Source organism: Sapajus apella, unplaced genomic scaffold (genome assembly GCF_009761245.1).
Source record: "Sapajus apella isolate SASKATOON/1434 unplaced genomic scaffold, GSC_monkey_1.0 scaffold15, whole genome shotgun sequence".
Classification (NCBI taxonomy): domain Eukaryota; kingdom Metazoa; phylum Chordata; class Mammalia; order Primates; family Cebidae; genus Sapajus; species Sapajus apella.
The window spans coordinates 11,460,569-11,472,228 of NW_022436955.1; the positions used below are offsets into that span (position 1 = coordinate 11,460,569).

An 11,660-nucleotide genomic window follows, 5' to 3' on the forward strand; every position below is an offset into this window, starting at 1 on the left:
GCAAATACACACAATAAAGATTTGAATACATGAGCCACTGAAATGGGGAAGATGGGTGGAGGTTACAATACCCTTACCGTCTGCAGCAGCTATTTTTCTTCCTCCAAGTTGGGTTGATTGTAAAGTGAACCAGTTCTCATCCTATAGAGGTCATTGTGAATGGTGACAATTTTTTAATTCGCTTGCTTTTCAGACTCGGGATATAAATTAAATTAAAAAAACAAATAACCAAGAGTCCAGGAGTTGGCCCAACATTGACTTCACCAATTCACAAGTTAACCATTTGCAACTCTTCTTTGATGGAGGCCAAATTCAACACATGGAGTGTCTAAAATTATTCTAATTGCAGTTTTAAAAAATAGATTTTGTTAATGAAATTTAAGTCGATCCTTTGCGGAGTTCCGGAAGCACTTCCAGAAACCTCTGTTGGAAAGCATTGTTTACCCAGCCTCGCACTACAGTCCCTTTCCCCCAATCAGAAACTTGAATCTTTCTCCCTACTTCCCTTGATTCCTCCTCTTCCTATCAGCGATCGGTCCCGCAGGCAGCGGTCAAGTTACTTTGAGCGACAAATAGACCCACCCCCTCAGGAGAGTGTTCGTCTCCGCCCCGAAGAGGTTGATTGGCAGGCCACGCTCAGAGATCCGCCAACCTGGTAGCCTGGCTTCGGGAGAATCCACCCCCTTCCCGCCCCATAGGTTTGTTTTGGCGTCAGCCGCGCTCTGTGATGACGCCAAGACGCTAACGCCCGAGAATGGCGGCGGCGGCGGTGGCGGCGGCCACTGCCCGGAGATGGCCCGCAGAGCCGCCAAGACGCCGAAGAGCCCGCCGCCCGCGCGAGGTGAGGCGGCCCGGCCCAGGGCGACGGCCCGACGGGCGGGAGGGGCAGCCGAACTGTGGCCGTGGTCGCTTTCTGGCGCACAGGGGCCTGCCCCTGGTCAGCCCGTAGCCTCGGCCTTTGCCCGGTGCGCCAGGGCCTCCAGGGTCGGAGAGCAGGCCGGGCGATGGCTGCTCGGGGTCCGCGGCGTCCGAGTCTGGACTGGCTTCGAAACGTGCTGTTGTGCTGGGTAGCCCGTCTCTAGGCCCGCGTGGGCCTGGTGGACGTGCTTGGCTGCCCTGCCTGGTTGCTGTTCAGCTGCCCCGCGTCCAGAGCGGGTCAGGTTTATCCAACCCGCTTGTCCTTACTGTCTTCTGGCGTCTGGCTCCTACTCCACACCCATCCTCTGCGTCTGCCAGGGGCCGGCAGGGCAGCTGATCGCTTCCTTGTGCAGGCTGGGAAAAAGCAGATCTGAATCCAGCTGGGTTGCCTGCTTGGCAAGCTTGTCATTCCTCTACCTGCAAGGAGAAACCTAGCCCCCCCGCCCCACACTTAGTCCCCCTCCATAAAACGGTTGAAGTGGTAATTCCCACCTGGAAATCTGAATAAGCTCTTTACTGCCTGAAACTGGTTCCTTAGTGCCTTCAGGACAAAAGCCAGATTTTATTTTTTTTGGAGACAGAGTCTTACTCTGTCGTCAGGCTGGAGTGCAGTGGTGCAATCTCAGTTCACTGCAACCTCTGCCGCCCGCGTTCAAGCGATTCTCCTGCCTCAGCTTCCCCAGTAGCTGGGACTACAGGCTCGCGCCACCATACCCAGATAATTTTTTGTATTTTTAGTAGAGACGGGGTTTCACCATGTTGGCCAGGGTTTTCTCAATTTCTTGACCTCATGATCCGCCCGCCTCAGCCTCCCAAAGTGCTGAGATTACAGGCGTGATCCACCACGCCTGGCCCAAAGACCACACTTCTTAGCAAGGCAGTCAGGGCTCTTCATGATGTGGTGAAGGCCTAACCAGCCAATAAACACCAGAGCACTTCTGTGCTCCCTTTACATAGTTTATTGTTAAAGCATGTGGCCCTCCTGTTAGCTCTGTGGTTTCATACCTTCGTGATGTATTATTACTAATTTTGAGACAATGTCTCTTTTGTCCAAGCTGGAGTGCAATGGCTCACTGCAGTCTTGAACTCTTGGACTCAAGTGATCCTCCTGCCTCACCCTCCTGAGTAGCTGAGACAACAGGTGTGTCCCATCACGTCTGGCTAAGTTTTAAAATTTTTTGTAGAGCCTGGGAGTCTCGCTTTGTTGCCAGGGCTGGCTTCAAACAACCTTCTTGCCTAGGCTCTCAAAGTATTGGGATTATTAATACAGGCGTGAGCCACTGTGGTTAGTCCCCTTGTGCTTTAGATACGCAGTTTTCTCAGTTTGCAATACCCTGCCTTCCACCCCGCCACCCACCACCACCTACCAGTGTTGTAAACTTACATCTGTCCTATAAAATCCACCAGAGATGTCACTTCCTAGGAAAAAAATCTCCTTTACTTCACGTGTAACCATTAACTCCTCTAATATCCATGCTGCTACTATTGAGTACATTCTGTTGTGTCACATGGTGGTCTGTCTGCATATGTCTGGCTCTGTGCCTAGCACATAAGTCAGTAGGTTGCTGACTTATGAATGGATACATCTTCAGCCGTATTATTGAGCACCTATCAGGGCTAGGATCTGAGATGACGATAGCAAATGCAAGCATATGTGTGTGGTAGGTGGTACAGCCTCTTAAACCTAGGTGGTCCAAAATCTGGGGTAACTTTGTGATAGAAATTCAAGAGTCTCACTGTCTGAGATTTTTTTTTTTGTGACGGAGTTTTGCTATTTTTGTCCAGGCTGGAGTGCAATGGCACCATCTTGGTTCACTGCAACCTCTGCCTCCCAGGTTCAAGTGATTCTCCTGCCTCAGTCTCCAGAGTAGCTGGGATTACAGGCAAGCACCACTACACCTGGCTTATTTTTGGATTTTTAGTAGAGACAGGGTTTCACCATGTTGACCAGGCTGGTCTCGAACTCTTGACCTCAAATGACCCACCTGCCTCAGCTTCCCAAAGTGCTGGGATTACAGGTGTGAGCCACTGCACCTGGCCGAGATTTTTTTTTTTTTTTTTTAAACAGACGGGGCCGGGTGTGGTGGCTCACGCCTGTAATCCAAGCACTTTGGAGGCCAAGGCGGGAGGATCACCTGAGGTCGGGAGTTCAAGACCAGCCTGACCAACATTGTGAAACCCCGTCTTTTTTTTTTTTAGATAAAAAAATAAACAGAGACAGGTCTTGCCATGTTGCCTAGGCTGGTGTTGAACTCCTGGGCCCAAGCAGTCCTCCCACATTGGCCTCCTAAAGTTTTGGGGTTACAGGCATGAGCCACTGCACCTGGCCCACTCAGATTTTGATGAAGATCTAGGGTAGCAATCTGTATTTTGTTATCTCTTTTTTTTTTTTTTTTTTTGAGACGGAGTTTTGCTCTTGTTACCCAGGCTGGAGTGCAATGGCGCGATCTCGGCTCACCGCAACCTCCGCCTCCTGGGTTCAGGCAATTCTCCTGCCTCAGCCTCCTGAGTAGCTGGGATTACAGGCACGCGCCACCATGCCAAGCTAATTTTTTGTATTTTTAGTAGAGACGGGGTTTCACCATGTTGACCAGGATGGTCTCGATCTCTTGACCTCGTGATCCACCCGCCTCAGCCTCCCAAAGTGCTGGGATTACAGGCGTGAGCCACTGCGCCCGGCCGTTTTTTTTTTTTTTTTTTTTAGATAGAGTCATCTTCTGTTGCTCAGGCTGGAGGGCAGTGGCGTGATCTCTGTTCACTGCAGCCTCCGCTTCTCAGGTTCAAGCGATTATTCTGCCTCAACCTCCAGAGTAGCTAGGATTACAGGCATGTGCCACCGTGCCCGGCTAATTTTTGTATTCTTAGAAGAGATGGGGTTTCATCATGTTGGCCAGGCTGGTCTTGAACTTTTGACTTCGTGATCCACCCGTCTCGGCCTCCCAAAGTGCTGGGATTACAGGCATGAGCCACTGCACCCAGCCAGGAATCTTTATTTTGAAAAAAATTGCCAGGTAACTTTACTGTGTTTCCTCATTGCAGATCTTTGTCGTTGCCTAAGAACACTGTAGTCTCTCTTGTCCAGTAAGAAGGGCTTGCCTTATGGACTTCTCTTGTGGTCTCATTCCTAGAATCATGGGCTTTGGTGTCAGAAAGACTTGGATCAGTTTCTGGCTTTTCTGAAATCTTGAGGCTAAGTCCTAATTTCCTTATTCCAGAATAGGAATAATCATGCCTACTACATGTGCTTGTAGAGAGGGCTGAGATGGTACATATAAGATGCGTAGCATAGTTGACACTCGGTTAATGGAAGCCACTTTTACTACTAATGGCTTCTCTTCCCAGAGTTTCTCTTGTCAAAAGAAGGCCTTGGTCTGTCACCCAGGCTGGGGTGCAGTGGCATGAGTTCGGCTCACTGCAACCTCCGCCTCCTGTGTTCAAACAATTCTCGCCTCAGCCTCCGGAATAGCTGGGACTACAGACACCCGCCACCATACCCAGCTAATTTTTGTATTTTTAATAGAGACGAGGTTTTATCGTACTGGTCAGGGTAGTCTCAAACTGTTAATCTCAGGTGATCCACTCACCTCAGCCTCGCAAAGTTCTGGGATTACAGTGTGAGCCACCGTGCCTGCCAGAAGGGCTGGGCTTGTCCTAATAAGCTTGTTTGTTCTTCAGGCTGAGTTGTGTGTAGGAAGCTGCTTTTTATTATATGATTTCCTCAAAGTCATTTCTGGTCATCGGGGAAAACTGACAATACTATGTTTCTTTTTTGTTTGTTTGTTTGTTTTTGAGATGGAGTTTCGCTCTTGTTGCCCAGGCTGGAGTACAACAGTGCCACCTCTGCTCACCACAACATCTGCCTCCTGGGTTCAGCTGATTCTCCTGCCTCAGCCTCCTGCAATACTGTGCTTCTAATCAGGGTAGATTTGGTTGGCCATACCCCTAGAAGAGATTTGGAATCCTGACTCACTAAGGGGTAGGTTTGCTGAATAAGCACATTGTCTAGGTCTAATTATATTTTGCACTTGTTAAGTTGTATAAGTGAGCTGGAAAAAGTGCAGCCTTCAGGAAACCTGTTTGCATCTGACAGAGCTGCAGTTGCACTTCACCTCAGACGTCTGCTTGGCATCTAGAACAGAATGCCCCTATAGATCCTACTGTCTGTGAAATCTGAAGTAGGTGCTGGAGTTCTCTATCAATCACAAGTTCATGGTGAAATGAGTGAAACCTTGGTTTGGCCTTCTGTTTTACTTGGGAAGTGTGTGTGTGTAATATGGGCAACTTAGAGCCTCTTCACAGCTTCCCAGCTGTATGATGTGAATGGGCTATAGGTGTGCACAAAGTATCGACCCTTAAGCTTCAGGATAGTTGAGAACAGCTGTCTCCACTGACTCCAGGGTGTTATACAATAGTATCATTCTGTCATTCTCTGTGTATATCTTGGCATGGGGAAAAATTTTTGAGAGAAGTACAGCCCTGGAAGAAGGGAAGCAGTTCTGTTTGTTGAGAGCTAGAGAGAAACTTATTTATTTGAACTCCCTTTCTTTCCAGGAATCTTAGTGAATATTAAGCTGGTTTGTGTTGGCTAGGTCATCATTGAGCTAATTCTTGGTACAGCCCTCTGTTGCCATGGTGCCTATTGTGATGCTAAGGTAGAAAATGTGATGTTTTCATTTGCTGGGAGAAAGTTTTCTTTCCAAGTTGCCAGCCTTGAAATGGCCTCTCAGGGCATCCTAAGAGTCATGGATCAAGGGACTCTTGGTGTGGAACCATACGAGTTGTAAGTTCCTTGAGAGTAGAGACTATGGCTGCCTTCTTTTTGTTTGTCACAACCCCTGGCAGAGTTCCTGACCCACAGCAGGAATTCAGCAAGTATTTCTGAGTTGAGCGTTGGGATTTTGGAAGGAGAACCCCAGGTGCATTGCCAGGATCTGTATCTCACTCTGTTGCCCAGGCTGGAGTGCAGTGGCATAATCATAGCTCACTGCAACCTTGCTTTCCCTTGCTCATGTGATTCTCCCACCTCAGCCTCCTGAGTAGCTGAGACTACGGGCACACAGCACCACACTCAGCTAATTTAAAAAAATTTTTTTGTAGAGAGGATGAGACAGGCCGTTTGAAACCAGCCTGGGCAACATGGTGAAACCCTGTCTCTACTGAAAATACAGAAATTAACCAGGTATCCTAGGTACTTGGGAGGCTAAGGCACAAGAATCACTTGAACTCAGGAGGCAGAGGCTTCAGTGAGCCAAGATTGCGCCACTGCACTCCAGCCTGGGTGACAGAGTAAGGCTCTGTCTCAAAAAAAAAAAACAACTTTTTTTTTTTTTTTTTTTTTTTTTTTTAGAGACAAGGTCTTGTTATGTTGCCCAGTGTGGTATCAAACTCTTGGCCTCAAGTGATCCTCATGCCCCAGCCCCCAAAGTGTTGGGATTATAGGCGTGAGGCACTGTGTCTAGCCTTATTTCTGGAATTATTGAGAAATTACTACCTACTTCATTTTGGCAGACAGTTTTTCAAAACATAGCAGTAGAATATAGAGATCTTTGCAGGTGACAGGTTATAAAGCTTTGCTTTGGAGAAAAAAGCATCATGTTGGCCAGACTGGTCTTGAACTCTTGACCTCGTAATCTGCCTGCCTCAGCCTCCCAAAATGCTGCAGTTACAGGCATGAGCCACTCCAGTACATCACTGAGTTGTATTGGAGAGGCCAGGGTGCCTATGAGTCCTTGCCTGGGAGACATTCACAGACCCTGCCGCTCTGGCCAGGAAATTGTTTCAGGATCCATCCTTGCTCCCTGCCCCTGGGCTCCTGGCTTTCTCCACAAATGGGGCTAGGTTTGGCAGCTTGTGAACAAGCTTTGGAGTTCAGATAAGAACTGTAAAATTCGGTTGGGCTTGGTGGCTCATGCCTGTAATCCAAGCACTTTGGAGGCCAAGGAGGGCGGATCACCTGAGGTCGGGAGTTCAAGACCAGCCTGACCAACATGGTGAAACCCCGTCTTATAACAAACAAAAAAAAAGAACTGTAAAATTCAGGCCTGGTGCAGTGGCTCACGCCTGTAATTCCAGCACTTTGGGAGGCCAAGGTGGGCGGATGATGAGGTCAAGAGATTGAGACCATCCTGGCCAACATGTTGAAACCCCATCTCTACTTAAAGTACAAAAGCTGGGCGTGGTTCGTGCACCTGTAGTCCCAGCTACTCTCGAGGCTGAGGCAGGAAAATCACTTGAACCCAGGAGGCAGAGATTGCACTCCAGCCTGGCGACAGAGTGAGACTCTGTCTCAAAAAAAAGAAAAAAATAAAGAATCTGTAAAAACTCAAATAGACTTCCTTCATTGTTGAGGACATTTACAGGGTGTCCAAAGAGTGTGGCTGTGGTTTACGCTGATCTGGCCTCTTCAACATTTCTAAGTTTCTAGAATTGTTGCTTGCAGCAAATAGAAATCCAAGAGCCAGATCACATTTCTTTTTTGTTTTTTGTTTTGTTTTGTTTTGTTTTTGAGATAGAACCTCGCTCTGTCGCCCAGGCTGGAGTACAGTGGTGTGGTCTTGGCTCACTGCAATGTCTGCCTCCCAGGTTGAAGTGATTCTCCTGCCTCAGCCTCTCATATAGTTGGGATTACAGGTGTCCAACATACTTGGCTATCTTTTTTGTATTTTTAGTAGAGACGGGGTTTTACCATGTTTGCCAGGCTGGTTTCGAACTCCTGACCTCAAGTGATCCACCCTCCTTGGCCTCTCAAAGTGCTAGGATTACAGGCATGAGCCACTGCACCTGGCCTGTTTTTCTTTTCTTTTCTTTTTCTTTTTTCTTTTTTTTTTTTTTTTGAGATGGAGTCTTGCTCTGTGTCTCAGGCTGGAGTGCCAGTTGCATGATCTCACCTCACTGCAACCTCCGCCTGCCAGGGTCAAACGATTCTCCAGCCTCAGCTTCCGAGTAGCTGGGATTACGGGTACCCACCACCATGCCTGGTTAATTATTTTGTATTTTTAGTAGAGTCAAGGTTTTACCATGTTGGCTAGACTTGTCTCGAACTCCTGACCTCAGGTGATCTGCCTGCCTTGGCCTTCCAAAGTGCTGGGTTACAGGCATTAGCCACTGTGCCTGGTCAGGCCACATTTCATTTTCTCTGAGTTTAGTACTTTGATAAGTACCAAGGGAGTTCTGGAAACCTGAGAATGGCCCCTTACCTCAAAGGGCTTATGGCTGTAGTGTTCAAAGGCAGTCTGGAGTAGAGCAGTGAGCAGTGTGATGCAGATTGTAGTTGGAATGGAGGTTTCTAAAGCAGACCCTTCAGGAAAGATCCTCAGGAAAGGTTTGTGAGTTCACCAACTTAGTGGCATGGGGAAGGATCTAGGCCTTGATTGGATGAGGCCCAGCACTGCTGGAGTTTTTCCCGAGTGATGGAAGGAGCTCCCGATGGTGATTTGCGTCCAAGAAGCTTAGTCACCATTGTCTGAGTGGCTTTGGTTGAGTCTCTTTACCACTCTTGGCCTGTCATTTCTGTAGAGTGTCAGTGAGGATGGTAGTGCTGAATGCTCACACCCATTGCCACACTCAGTCCAGTGTGCATGCCTTCCTTGAAGAGTGCTTTGGGTCAGGCTGGGAGTTAAGGTGTGGAAGCAGACTCTAGAGAGTTGGGTACTTGCTGCAAGATGGCATAGTGTGACCCTCCTGGGAGGTCTCTTCCTGAAGCCTCCTTACTCATCCTTGCCAATCCCTATACCCACCATGGTCACTGGGCTAGTGGCATGCACAGGAGATGCTGGGAACTGGAAGTCTCTGCTCTTCTTCCTAGGAGCTTTACCAGCCACCTCCCATGTCTCCATATCTGCATTTTCACCTGACCAGTGTGGAGAGGGAGTTTAACATATGTGATCGGAGTATAGAGCAGCTATGATTACCTGGGGGCTGTTGCCCATGGTCCCCATCCCTAAGCCAGCACCCTCTCTTCTTCACCTTCTTTTTTTTCCTTCCCTCTCTTGGCCAATTTAGTTTAATATCATCTCAATCTGTAGTTGGGATGGTGGAGTACCTGCATCAGACCGTCTTTGAAGAGTTTCTGATTGGCATCAATGGGAGAGAAACTATGTCCCAGGAAGAGAGAAGGAAGGTTAGAGGGAAAATCCTTGACTCTCTTATTGCCAACCAACCTAGTTTTGTTTTGATTGATTGATTGGTTTTTCTGTATTTTAAAAAATTTATTTATTTTTGGCCAGGCGCGGTGGCTCACGCCTGTAATCCCAGCACTTTGGGAGGCCGAGGTGGGCAGATCATGAGGTCAGGAGACTGAGACTATCCTGGCCAATATGGTGAAACCCCGTCTCTACTAAAAAATACAAAAATTAGCTGGGCGTGGTGGCGTGTGCCTGTAGTCCCAGCTACTTGGGAGGCTGAGGCAGGAACATTGCTTGAACTCAGGAGGCGGAGGTTGCAGTGAGCCAAGCTCGCACCACTGCACTCTAGCTTGGCACCTGGCAACAGAGCAAAACTCTGTCTCAAAAAAAAAAAAAAAAAATTATTTATTTATTAAAAAATTTTTTTTCTTTTTCAAAGATGGGGTTTCACCATGATGACCAGGCTGGTCTTGAACTCCTAACCTCAGGTGATCCACCCACCTCGGCCTCCCAAAGTGCTAGGGTTGCAGGCGTGAGCCACCGCCCCCAGCAAAAAATTTAGTTATTTTTGAGACGGAGTCTCACTCTGTCACCCAGGCTGGAGTGTAATGGTGTGGTCTCCACCTCTTGGGTTCAAGCAATTCTCCTGCCTCAGCCTCCTGAGTAACTGGGACTACATGTGCATGTCACCACACCTGGCTAAATTTTGTGTTTTTAGTAGAGACGGGATTTCACTATGGTGGCCAGGCTGGTCTTGAATTCCTGACCTTATGATCTGCCCGCCTTGGCCTCTCAAAGTGCTGGGATTACAGGCATGAGTCACTGTGCCCAGCCTATTTATTTATTTTTTAAGAGACGGAGTTTCACTCTGTCACTCAGGCTGGAGTGCAGTGGCGCAATCTCGGCTCATGGCAACCTCTGCCTCCTGGGTTCGAGCAATTCTCCTGCCTCAGCCTCTGAGTAGCCATGACTACAGGTGCATGCCACCACGCCCAGGTAATTTTTTTTGTATGTTATTAGAGATGGGGTTTCACCATGTTGCCCAGGCTGATCTCGAATTCCTGAGCTTAGGCAGTCTACCTGCCTTGGCCAACCAAAGTGCTAGGTTTACAGGTGTTGGCCACTGCACCTGACTTTTTTTTTTTTTTGAGACGGAGTTCCACTCTTGGTACCCAGACTGGAGTTCAATGGCGCGATCTCGGCTCACTGCAACCTCTGCCTCCTGGGTTCAGGCAATTCTCCTGCCTCAGCCTCCTGAGTAGCTGGGATTACAGGCACACGCCTCCACGCCCAGCTAATTTTTTTTGTATTTTTAGTAGAGACGGGGTTTCACCATGTTGACCAGGATGGTCTCGATCTCTTGACCTCGTGATCCACCCGCCTCGGCTTCTCAAAGTGCTAGGATTATAGGCGTGAGCCACCGTGCCCGGCTTCTGACTTTTTTTTTTTGAGACAAGGTCTTGCTCTGTCGCCTAGACTGGAGTGCTGTGGCGAAAACAGCTCACTGCAGCCTCGACTTCCCTGGCTCAAGCAGACTTCCCACCTCAGCCTTCTGAGTATCTGGGACTCCAGGTGCATGCCACCACGCCTAATGTTTTGTAGAGACAAGGTCTCACTACATTGCCCAGGCTGGTCTCAGACTCCAGGGGCTTAAGCAATCCTCCCACCTCAGCCTCCCAAAGTGCTGGGATTACAGGAGTGAGCCACTGCGCCCAGCCAATAAACCTCATTAAAATTTTTTTTTTTTTTTTTTAAAGAGACAAGGTTTCACCATGTTGGTCTGGTTGGTCTCGAACTTCTGACCTCAGGTGAACCACCCACCTCAGCTTCCCAAAGTGCTGGGATTATAGGTATGAGCCACCACGCCCGGCCAATAAACCTCATTTTAAAAACAAAACAAAAACCTCATTTTTCTGAGAATTACTGATACACTGATTAAAACCTGAACCCTTAATCTGTGGTCCCCAAATTCTTCCTTTTTATATGATCAGTTTGTAATCAATGTCTTGGGTGTATTTTAGGGATAAGCTTATTCCTTCAAAGAACTGGTCATATTGGTCAGTATTAGCCTCCCCACCTTGAATTCAGGCCTTTGATTCACTGTAATCTGATGGTCTCTGTGGGTTCTCTGTGGCCCTCAAGATGCCACAGGAAAACCTGCCTGGGCCTCTATCTGCTGTCTTTGATAGGATCTGCTGCAAGCTTCACAAGGGTGGAGGAGGTGTCAGTGTTGCTCCCTGGCCCCAAGCACTACCGTTGGGCAGCCATGGAGTCCCTGACTCTGATCAGCTCTTTTCAGACATCAGATTCTGCATCTAGTAACCCACATTTAAGATTAAATGTTCTGGCCGGGCGCGGTGGCTCACGCTTGTAATCTCAGCACTTTGGGAGGCCGAGGCGGGTGGATCACGAGGTCAAGAGATCGAGACCATCCTGGTCAACATGGTGAAACCCCGTCTCTACTAAAACTACAAAAAATTAGCTGGGCATGGTGGCGTGTGCCTGTAATCCCAGCTACTCAGGAGGCTGAGGCAGGAGAATTGCCTGAACCCAGGAGGCGGAGGTTGCGGTGAGCCGAGATCGCGCCATTGCACTCCAGCCTGGGTAACAAGAGCGAAA

General features: G+C 48.5%; 1 protein-coding gene across 3 annotated transcripts in view; it reads left to right on the forward strand.

The window, feature by feature from the left end:
- The first annotated feature begins 700 nt into the window (after positions 1 to 700).
- Positions 701 to 11,660, forward strand: part of PSKH1 (protein serine kinase H1) — a 39,146-nt gene continuing 28,186 nt past the window's right edge. For 2 of the 3 annotated variants that reach the window (XM_032283775.1, XM_032283778.1), the window contains exon 1: positions 701 to 841. The gene's annotated coding sequence lies outside the window, so the exon portion shown is untranslated. Of the gene's footprint in view, positions 842 to 4,483; positions 4,895 to 11,660 lie in introns of those variants that run through there. The other variant, XM_032283777.1, reaches the window with a different exon arrangement.